The sequence below is a fragment of the Globicephala melas genome, chromosome 9 (assembly GCF_963455315.2).
Source record: "Globicephala melas chromosome 9, mGloMel1.2, whole genome shotgun sequence".
Classification (NCBI taxonomy): Eukaryota; Metazoa; Chordata; class Mammalia; order Artiodactyla; family Delphinidae; genus Globicephala; species Globicephala melas.
Window position 1 is genome coordinate 82,159,201 of NC_083322.1, and position 12,313 is coordinate 82,171,513.

General features: G+C 36.7%; 1 protein-coding gene across 2 annotated transcripts in view; it reads right to left on the reverse strand.

Moving 5' to 3' along the window:
- Positions 1–12,313, reverse strand: part of LOC115840852 (platelet glycoprotein 4) — a 148,403-nt gene that overhangs the window by 98,850 nt on the left and 37,240 nt on the right. The window contains exon 2 of one of the 2 annotated variants that reach the window (XM_060305040.2): positions 8,889–8,999. The exons of the other annotated variant lie outside the window; for it this stretch is intronic. The gene's annotated coding sequence lies outside the window, so the exon portion shown is untranslated. The remainder of the gene's footprint in view (positions 1–8,888; positions 9,000–12,313) is intronic. 2 annotated transcript variants of the gene reach the window in all.

Below are 12,313 nucleotides of genomic sequence, written 5' to 3' on the forward strand. Positions count from 1 at the left end.
CTTTTATTGTCAAAGGAAACAAAAGTGCTTTTCACTAATGGGATCCCTTGAAAATTAAACAGTTCTGAATCAGGAGATCTGGGAGTGCTTATAAGGGGAGTACAGTTCTCCCACTTCGAGATGTGTGAGCATAGGCTACTTACCCTCTCTAAATGTTAATTTTATCAACTGTAAAATGCAACAGAAAGATAATAACTTACAGGACCTGAGGAACTAGGTTTTTGTAGCAGCCAGTATAATCCTGAATGCCTTTTGATGGTGCATATATTCTATTTGATCACATGGAACAAAAGTTACATCAAAAGAAGCATAGTGAATGACATTGTCAGTATTTTGTTTTTCCCACTAAATGATATATAATATAAAATTTAATGACACAATGAGAACATTAAGCCATGGAAATAGTCATATTCTAAAAGAAAATTATTAAAAGTTTATCTGAATATTAAAGGAACCTAAGAAAGCAGATTGGAATGTTTCCCCGTAAGGTTTTTTTTTCCTTCTACATTAAGATCACAGTTCAACAAGTTGTGAGAATGTTTTTTTTTTTTTTTTTTAGCTTCATCTAGTACATCCATACACTGTGCTTGCTTCCATTTTTTTCCTTCCTTTTCCACCATACTTTTCTCTTAGAGCTTCCTTCCTTGTCCCTGAGACACTATTCCAAGCTTCCAGCTCAAGGACTCTACGCTGTAATGTCTCTAAAACAACCTCGTGGAAGACGTATATTATAAGAAAAACAAGGGAAGCAACTAAGAAGCCCTACCCTGATCTAGAGGAAACATCTGGTCCCTAACATCAGTGATATGTTAAAAAAGAAATGCAGACCTGTAGAATTTTAAATGTAAGTTAACAACAATGACCACAACATAGAAACTGGTGAATTTAGCAGTTAAGATTCCAAGGCCTGTTGACCAAGATTTATATGACACCACTCCATCAAGGAAACTTAGAAACGATTAGAGACTGACAGTCTTTCATATAAAGACTTGACTGCACACAACTCCTTAAAGCAGAAAATCCTTGCGGTTTTTGATAGACAGAGGTAGCACAGTTAGGCCTGTGAGTCTTTCTCTAAACTTCTCTCTTCCTGTAAAGTTAAACATCAATTTCATACTCATCTGGTTCTCATACACAATATCTGGAAGTCACTTCTATTATGGTTTTCTTTGTCTTTTGACTTTCTCTTGAACTTTTCAAAAGTGGAAATAAGGGTATAACGACCTTGTATGACCATCCCCCAGCTTCAATGTTTATCACCATTTTGCCATTTGGACAGCAAATAATTTTGGATCTTCAGTCCTAAAGGCCTTGATGAAAACAAAGGGAAACATAGAAGACTCATACAAAATAAATGGTTATGTAAATACTGGGAGTTGGACCCCAAGTCAGAGATTAGATTAAAGTCACAAAGACCAAGGTCTGGGGTCACCAGGAAAAAACAGTTATGAACTGTATGTTGGTTTTGTACGCATGCCAATCCACAAGCCAGAAGCCACTGTAGATCTATTTCACAATAGTATGCTATAGTGTTAAGAAATCTGTAAGATCAGAGAGATGATATAAATCACTGAACCTAAAAATGTCAACTCTACTCTTCTTGATGATACCTCAAATGAGAGTTCTATTCCATTGCCTTAATGTCACCTAGGGGTTTGTCACACTGTAATACAAATTGCCTTGGAGGTTTGGTTCAGTTTTTTTTGCCAGCGTTAGTGAGTTTACCCTTGTTTAGCACAGAGCCTGTCACACTGAAAGCTTTCCATGAAAATTTACTGCACAAATTAGTTCAATGAGCCATGTAAGAATACGTGTTCCTGGGGACCAGAATAGGCAATTGAGAGATTAGTGTGCTACCAAGGTGACAAGAGCCATTAAAGGGAAGGCTTGCCATACTCTGAGGACAAAAGTCACCCACTTTACATCTTTGAGCCACGTCAGCACTGGCTCTATGAGTGAACTAGCTGAGCTCACCCGATGACATTAGCAAACCTTCCCACACTCCAATGAGCATTATAGAAGCCCTAAGAACAAAAGGTGTATGTGACCAGTGCCGCTCCATCTTCCTTTTCTCCTACCTAAACCCAGCCTCCCTTCCCCATCTTTGAAAATCTTTCCAGACCATACAACTAAATCAGATTTCTAGATCCCCTTCCTCCTTTCCCATGATCAGGATTTCATTCCCAACTTCACAGGAAGAAACTGGAGAAAATCAGTAACTTGCACAGCAATCTAATCTGTAAGGAGCTTGCAAATGTCCTGAGGAGAGTATCAACACTCATGTCACTTGTCTTGAATCACTGATCAAAACTTAGATATCCTCTAGAAACTATAAGAAGCATTTAGATATGGTACATAAAAATTAGAAAAGATATTATATCCCTACATTATGTGAGGTATCTCAGTGTAGGCCTTTGAATGATTTCATGGAGTCAATGAACATTACTGCCATCATCTAACTTTCCATTCATCATTCTATGAATTCAAAAACTTTCTTTTGCAGTTCTTTGAATAACTACCTCACAAACAGCATGACACATATGCTTTTCTATCATGGTTTCCCTCAGGAAGGACAGTTAGGTTATCTGTTCTGGTGGCTTAAAATTTTTTTTTAATGTATTTATACAACTGCAATGTAAGAGAATGATCAAGACGTATTATCAAAGCAACTTCGTTTTTCTTTCACCAAGAACCTAGGTCCTAGATAAACCTTCACATTATTTAGTTTATCAGTAGGCTTGATGTTTTTCTGTATTTATTATGAGATGTAAGAGTTTCCTTTTCAAGAAAAATTTTCACATTTAGTCAGGTAATAGAAACTTCCGGTAATTTTGCATCATGGCCTAAAAAATATGTTTTTAAAAGACACAAATGAAATATGTTCAGGGAATATTACTAATGTCTTCATTTGTTTGTTGCTGCTCCCAGCCATGTTATAAAACACAAATAAAGAAGAAGTTGCTTATGGCAATAATAAAGCCAAAAGGAATTCTATATAAACACCAGCTGGTTTTCCTTGGGGAAGAATTACATTTAGCTGAACATTTCGCTTCCCACGAGGCTGGACAAAATACTGTCAAGAAGCAGAGAAACTTTATGAGCCCCTCTATTCAAAGAGATTGTTTCTTCTGATGAACTCCTGGAGAATTTACTGTCAGTGACACTCATTTCAAAATTAATGAATGCTGTTTTGTGTTATTAATTATCATTATCCACAAAATTAGAAGCCTCTGGAAGGACGTGATTGTGGCTTCATAGTCGTCACTGTGTCTAGAACATAGTGGATGCTCAATGATATTTTTGAATATATGGATTCATCAATACTTTAAGGGAATAATCAATTATCAATCAATACTTTGATTGAATCCTGATCATCTGTTCTATCAGAATCCTGCACAGTGAGTCTCCCTCATGTATAAAGATTTCCTATTGCACAATCAAGCAATTTTAAAGTTTAGTTTTAAGATCAAGCTAAACGATCCCTCCTCTTGGATCTCAGAATTCTCTCCAATGTCAAGCCATTCTTAGTGACTTCTTATGTTTGCACTTTGCAGAGTAAGGCTGAATTTTAAGAAAAACTCTTCTGATGACTTGTGACCATAAAATCCAGACTGGCGGACACATATACGTAAAGCAATTTATTCATGGTGAATGCATATTAATAGTGCAAACTCAAGTCACATATGGCAGAGGAGGAAACTTAAATGCCTTCCTCAAGGTTCCACAGCTATGAGTGAACAACTCCATCACTAACTCCTGGTCTCTATACTACACTGAGTTTAGGTCTCAAGGTATAACTTATGACTGATGTTCCTTCAATGTGCAGTTTATAACCACTCTTTTACCACTCCTGCCCCTGCTGCTACACCCCACCTTAAAGCTACTTAGCAGTCACAGAACTAACTCATTAACCATCTCACTTAAGCCTCACGACGTCTCCTTTGAAAAGAACACTATAGTGCAGGTAATCTATGAGATGAGGAAACTATCCTATATATTAGCCAGACATTGCTCATTACCATTGCTATTAGAAGAGCCTCTCATCAGGTGTCAAAATCTACTTTGATAATAACATCCTTATGCTAGTAGTCAGTTCTTATTGTCTTTACCCTTACAACTACAGTTCTGGAACAGGAAATGAATTTTTAATGGATCACCCATGAGTCTATGTTTTCCAAACACTGTCACTTGGGTGATTTCCCAATACTCAGCTGCCCCAACCCACCTTCTTTTAAAACCAAGGACCACTTTTCCTCAGCTCTGAGCAAGAGCTATGAATCCTAGGCCCTTGAAGGTTAGATTGTGGGTTACATGGATTCTAAATTTGGCCTTGGACTTATCACTATATAAATTTGAAATTGAGATGTGTGAAGGGCCTGAAATCAGAATCAAGGGTGTTTTTTTGTCTTGTTTTGTTTTGTTTTACTATGCTCTATAGATATTTGCTATAATATCTAGGAATAGTGGTCAAAATGAACCATAATAACAGATATTTAGAACATCAGAAAATACTACAATCAGAAGAAAAAAATGAATCCAATAGATGCAAAGCCTAAATGAATGAGAACTAAGTTGTCATGATATGTATGACTATTTTATTTCTATCATTTCTTTCAAATCCTAATTAATAATACTGGATTTCTTAATTTTTTGATACTTTACAATAATTGATCATCATTAAGTGCTACTCTTAAGCAATAAGAAATAGGCTTTTCATTGGAAGAAAATATACAAAACCTTTAGAGTGGTCACCTTTAGTTAGTGGAACAAATAATAGATATATATGTTTTTCATTTTTAAGTATTTCCCTAATTACATTTAAGGAACATGCTCATCTTTAACACAAAAAAACCCCCAAAATATTAGTTTTAAAAAATAAAAAATATGAAAAACCAGTATGAAGGCTATGGTTTAAATATTTTTCCAAGGAAACGTCACTTTATGCTACCTGCCAGAATTACACTTATATTCTTAGTTTATGTAAGAGTCTAAGAAATAAAAATATAAATGTTTATTTACTTATAGTAGAATAAGAAATAGAACCAACAGTGCCTCATAAACAATATTCTATGGTTTTTTATAACTACTTTATGAGTATTAATTCAGTGTAAAATTAGTATTCATTCAGTTTGGGGAAGTTGATCATGCAAGTGAAGATTCCTTAAGGACTTTTACAAGAAATAGCATGTCAAATCACTTCATAGCCTGTGTACTCTTTTTTCTATCTTGTACCTTCTTCTCCAAAATCATCTACCTCCTCCAAGATATATACAGCTTTGGGAAAAAAAATCAGTTTTAAGTCCAAGAACTTTGATTGAAAGAGCTGGGAGAATGATCTAAGAACAATTGTCTTTCACCTGAGAGATCCTGTAAATAAAAAGGGAATACATTTCCTCCCTAGAGTTATCAAGCTGTAAATAAACAGAATGAGCTCAGATCCTAAATTATCTGACATCCAGACATCTCTTACATACCTGCTCCCAGAACATTTCTTTCTGTAATGTTAAAACTATTTCGAAAATCTTGGGTACAGTTAAGTGGTGACATTAAGGTTCCTGAGAGCAAAGTTTGAACAAGATGATTTGAAAAAATATCATCTCAAGGCTCTTTTACAGGAACATGTAGAGATGTTAGTGTCTTCACCAGGCACCCCTTACCACAATCATTTTCTAATCTTTACTGTATATAAAATTACAGTGTATTGGTTATCCATTTTTTGCCAAATATGCAAGAGTATTAGAAAACAATCACTTGAGGGTAAGCAGAAAACAATAGTGCCTAAAATGGGGAAAATGCGCTATGAAGTGAAATCCCTTTCCTTTCAGATTTTTAAAACAAATGACATTTCATAGATTGCATTCAAATACATTCTAAAACTTTTCTTATTTCTCCTATAATCCCTTGGAACAAAATCTGTAATAAATTTCAGAGAAAAATGAAGTACAAACAGTATTAGTGAGTGATCCCGGCCTCTACCATAGCTTTGTGTGTCCCAGTTATACTAGGGCGATCACAAGCTCTGTGCCACAAAAGGAAATGTCTATTTCTTGTCTTTGATCTTCGATCAAGTGGTCTAATAACTCTTCTCACAGTTAGATTCTGGATTTTATTTCAACCTTTCTCTATCAGTAAACTCTCTGACAGCATGGCTGCGGAAGAATCCGACAGCCTCCCCTGCTTCTAGTGCATTGTGGTAGCAGTTCTCTGGTTTTCTCCTTTCCCCTTTCACTCTGTCTTACTTCTTTGGCTTCCCCTGCTCACTTTGTTCCATGTCACAGTATCTGATTACATGATCCAGACACTTATGCAATGTGCTGGCACGCCTCCTAACGCCCTGGCACGTTGGCCAACATGCTTGTGGCAGAGATTATCATGGGAACCTCTGACTAGGTCTATTTAAAATATGATGAAACATATTCAATATCTAGGCCAAGGGGCAAAAGGTGCTTGGGAAATAGGGGGAAATGGAGATAAATGGAGAACATTACTGCAATAAGCGAAGTGAAAAAGAAATCGTACATTTATTCTAGAAACACTTATTTAGTACATTCTACATTCCAGGCATGGAAGATGCAATATATATATTCCAGGCCCTTAAGAAGTTCAAAGTCTGGTAAGGAAGACAGGAATAGTATATACTGTGACTCCCTGGTTCTTGAATAATTGACTCCATAATTTTGTCTTCATAAATCCTTTTAGGGATTAGATTTTTTAACCACAAAAATCGCTTTGAATGAACTAAAGTCCCCAAACTTGTTTTCTCCTAATTGGGCCTTGGGCAGCTGCTATGGCTATCCCCTGATACATTATTGTACTTAATATAAGAATACTGATTATCTATTTGCACCAGACACGAAGGTGCTTACATAGGCCACTTCATTTAGAAAACTTGATATTATCCACTGAATGCCATTCAAAGCCTAAATGAGTGTTTCTTGTGGCCTCTTGTGGTGGGGGTCAGTGTTAGATGCACACATGAGACAGCAAGGCTCAAGTCTGATATTTACCAGTCTGATCTCCCTTCCTCTTTGACATGTCCCATCGAGGAACTTATAGCTTCATGGGCATCCAAATGTTGTTTTTTTTTTAAATTTTTATTTATTTATTTTTGGCTGTATTGGGTCTTCGTTGCTGCATGCGGGCTTTCTCTAAGTTGCCGCGAGCGGGGGCTACTCTTCGTTGCGGTGCGTGGGCTTCTCATTGCAGTGGCTTCTCTCGTTGCGAAGCACGGGCTCTAGGTGCGCAGGCTTCAGCTGTCGTGGCACAAGGGCTTAGTAGTTGTGGCTCGCGGACTCTAGAGCACAGGATCAGTTCCTGTGGCGCAGGGGCTTAATTGCTCCGTGGCATGTGGGATCTTCCCGGACCAGGGCTTGACGGATTCCGCCGACCCTTGGCAGGCGGATTCTTAACCACTGCACCACTAGGGAAGCCCTCCAAATGGTTTATACTCTCTATTTTAACTCCGAATTATGTCATCAGCACTGAGTGTATCTAGAGTATTCTTATTCTTGGGCTTTTTTTTCTTTTTTATGATAAAAATTTTTTAAATGGGGATTGGTGCCTTCATCAGCATTACTGTGGAAACTGGGAAATATCTAAGTATCTAGACTTGACCATTAACCAGCATCTCTAGAATTGTTCTGATCCACCCAATCACACTATTCTGTCCATATTCTAACCTCGTTTGACTTGGTTCCTCAACTCCAAATTCTTTTCTTAAGAGCACTAGCCTTAATCTTTAGAGTCAGACACGCACAAATACCTTGTCCTTGTAAATCACCCTGGCTGATTTTTTGATATTTGCCCTCTGGCACCAAGCACAGTGGTGTGAAAGACACTCTTAAAACTCTCTGCACTCTCCCTTCAGACCTGAGAAGCTGGGTCCTTGCGTGATCAGCCTTCCCACTTGGTCAGGAAACAAGATATTCTCTCTTTTCCTGCCCTTCTCAAAGAGGAAACACCCCCAAGAGCAACCGCAAGGAGTTTTTGCAAGCATACACAACTCTTTGTGGGAAAGAAGAACGTCAGGGTGAACCACACCCACCCAAGAAAACAACACTCAGCTGACACTGATGGAATAAAGCCATAATACTGTTTTGAGCAACTGACATTTTCAGGTAAGCTAGAGCGAGACCACTCTGCTCCTAAGCAATTTTGCACCATAACTTTTCATTCTTCTCTCACCCTTTAAAGTCTGATCCTCAAATGGGTGAGATAAAGAGGCCAAACTAACTTAATCTAGGAAAACATCAGCAGGAGATCGTGATACAGGTATGGCGGAAGAAAAGGGATGATTAGGAAGATGACATTGTATTGGTGGAGATAAGATTCAATGCTATAATTGCCAGTAATAAATATAAGCTTTATATAACTGCATTTAGGTCAGATGTGCTTATGTTTAGGACAAACACCCGTGAGAATAAGTGGGGCCCTAGAACCCTTCTAAGACTGAAACCCTGGGTGGGATGGAACTGGTGGTGGGAGAAGGAAGATTAAGAAAAGTGAGCTCCTGAAAGGGGTCGTCAAACATTATCCTGGCACCCAAGCTCACCTTCCTAGTTCTTGAGATGTCGACAGGCACTGTTTTGTGTACATGTCACACTCTGGGGTAACATCTCCATACAGGATGACGTGTACATGTTTCAGCTTTCTGGTGGTGGTAGAGATGGTGACTGTGATAATGGTATGTGGTCACACAGGAATGGGAAACAAGTGTTCTTTGAGAGGACACAAAGGTTTTCTAGTGGTACAAAGTGACTAGATAAATTATTGAGTTATGTATATGTGACTGACCTCCATTTTTTCCTTCCCTTATTTCTAAGCATATTGTTGCGCCATTTGAATGTTCTTACCATAAAGATTTCTGTAGAGCAGAAAATAGAACTCACTTGAAGTTAACTCCACGTTACAGCTTTTTAAGTGTTCAAACACATTTGAAGAGATTATGCTTGATATCGTGGAGAAGAATTGACTTTGGTAGAGGGTGGATAGGCAGGACTCTAAAAGGCAAAAAAAAAAAAAGAGGATTTTTCTCCATTTTCATTACCCCAGGGGGAGTGGTAGGATTTCAGTGGCTGTAAGCAGAGCCTGAGGAAGCATCTAGCATCTCCAGATCTCCCACTTTCCATAAAGGTTTTTTGTACCCAAAACATAACACAGAAACAACAGAGTCCCAGAAACCCAGGGTACCATGAAGACTTGGTCATTGGACATTTTAGTAATAATCAGTGAGAACAAAGTACATGAACAGCCTCTGAGGCTTTTATGCAGATTAACCTTCTAGAATTTATCCATGACCTTGACAGGAAGAAAGAGAATCTCCAAAGTCAACAAAGACTCAATTCTCCCAGTTGATTGGGTTCTCAAAGTTTATAAGAAGAAGGCATAGGTATATGACATATTTCTCACTCTTCAGCTTGTGGCTATTAAAGCCATATCCACTACAAACCATGCCTACAAATATTGAAGGTGATTTCCCCGAGCCCTATTTCTGATAACTCCTACCGTGTGGTTTGGTGATAAGAATTCACTAAGTGAACTTGCCAGGGAGTGATAGAACATTCACCAGTCACTCATAACTTAAATACTTCTGCTTTCTTACCCCTTTGAACTCAGTTCCTTTCCTTAGAGAAATAAAGGCTCCCGCTCACATTAGTCATTGGCTCTGCCTCTTGATGATGGCGTCCCAGCTCCTCAACTTCATGTTTCTAAGAAAAACTCCTCTTCTTTACCCTTTCCTGAATTTTACTATTTTCTTCCGTCTCTACCTTGTTCTGTTCTTTATACAATTTTTGAGAGCCTAATCTACTCTGCTGCCAGGATTTTCATTTACATATCTTGATTTATACCTACAGAGAACACTGTAAGTCTAATCTACCATTTCTCCAGTCTTTTCTAGTGTTTTGCTCTTGACTCAGTCTGATCTCCTTCATACTGACCTACAGCATACACTGTCTTCTTTTCTAAACTTGGAAACTACAACTAAACACCAACTCTTCCTAACATCCTCATACTGCCTATTACTCAGTGTGACATGAGGACGTTTTCAACTTAATTGGTGACTCTATAAAACCAAAACACTTTAAAGATATAAAAATAATGGTGGTATTTGTTTTTATTGATTTCCCCCTTTTTTCTTGTTTTGTTTATTTGTTTTAAAGCAAAGTGCATGCCCCTAATCATGTGTAGCCAATCACATCTATTTCTGCCTACTAATAAGCTCCTGATAGAGCTCAAATTGATTTAAATCACCAATGTTTTGTTATTTCTAAAAACAATTTAAACGACATTAAAATGTTAGTGAACAGAAAATTAATGAATTGTAAAGGAATTCCTTTATGGCCCCTATTAACCATATTCATTGTCCCACCTTTGCAGTTTGGCTTCTACATTAAGTGAAATTTGAAGAACATAAAGTAGTTCAAGAGAAAGACCTAAAAATGACTAGAAGACTAGTGGTATAAAGAGAAGCAAAAAAAAAAAAAAAAGTTGGAATAAAGAACTAATATGAATATAGTACATAAGGCCACATAGTTGAGTGGAAACCATCAATGAACATATGATTTGTTAATCTAAAAAAACAAATAGATTTGTTTTATCTTAAACATTGGTAAGCAACACTATGAAGCATTGAACATGGTTTTTAAAATTGTTTTAGTTTTTTTTTTCATTTCAAAGAAAATCATCTACCTTAATAAATCATCACAATCCAATAGGCAAATAAACTCAAAGGTCAGCAAGAAAGGACGTTCTACTAGTTAACTATTGCCTGCACACTAAAACAATGTTCTTGAAACAGTTATTCAGAACTAAACCCATCTTCCAGTAATACTAAAATGTGACTGTATGTTTACTGATGACTCATCTACTCTTTTATGGAAAGCCAGTATTATTGATATGACATAAAATATATGGTATGACAAGAACAACAGCATTTTGGAGATCACGTACACCATTCTTTTCAGCTTACAAACAAAGCAAATGGAATACCCTAGGATTCAGTGACTTGCATAAATACATATTGTTATTTAATAGAGTTGGAGGTGTCCTCATTTCTAATATAGTGTCCAGTTGCTATGTAGGACACTGATAGATTCAAGGAGCGTATGTGGAATAGACAAAAAACCACAAACACTAGCAAGGTGACCATCATAAATAAAATTTGAATGCATTTAAAGGTTTTTAAATTTACTGTCATTTTTAAAATTATTCAAAGAGCTCATCAGCCTAGAAATGTCTTGAAGCCAATAATTTATTATAATTTTTAGACTTTCATAAAAATGTCATAGGGTGTAGCTTCCAAATAAGATTTGCCATTGAGTTCAGAAAATATTATTCTTTCTTTTTCTTTTTTTTTTTTTAACACCGTTATTTTTGCAAGCACTCTAGTCAGCACTGGGGATAAAATGGCAAGGCAGACATGTTTCCTGCTCTGTAATTGCTTGAAGACTAGTGGGGATCTGAAGCAATTAAACAAGCAATTAGAATCAAAGTAAAAACCTTTCTGTTTTATTTGAAATATAGTTAACTTACAGTATAATATTAGTTTCAGGTGTATAACATAGAGATTCAATATTTTTATAGGTTATACTCCATATAAATTAGTATAAAATGTTGGCTATACTCTCTGGGTTGTACATTACATGCTTATATTTTATTTATTTTAAACCTAGTAGTTTGTAACTCTTAATCCTCTTCACCTATCTTACCCCTCCCCTGCCTCCCCACTGGTAACCACTAGTTTGTTCTCTGTATCTGAGAGTCTGTTTGGTTTTATTATATTCATTTTTTGTTTTATATTTTAGATTCCACATATATGTTAAAGTATTCAGTATTTGTCTTTTTCTGTCTGACTTATTTCACTGAACATAATATCCCCCAGGTCCATCCATGTTGTTGCAAATGGCAAAATTTCATTCTTTTTATGGCTGAGTAATATTCCATTGTGTATATACACCACATCTTCTTTATCCACTCATCTGTTAATGGACACTTAGGTAGCTTCTATATCTTGGCTATTATAAATAATTCCACTATGAACACTCCAGTGCATATATCTTTTTCAATTAGTGTTTTCATTTTCTTCAAATATAACACAGGAGTGGAATTGCTGGATCATATGGTAGTTCTATTTTTAATTTTTTGAGGAACCTCCAAACTGATTTTGATAGTGGCTGTACCAATTTACATTCCCATCAGCAAAGTACTAGAGTTCCCTTTTCTCCACATCCTTGCCAACACTTGCTATTTCTTGTCTTTTTGACAATAGCTATTCTGACAGGCATGAGGTAATATCTCATTTTGGTTTCGATTT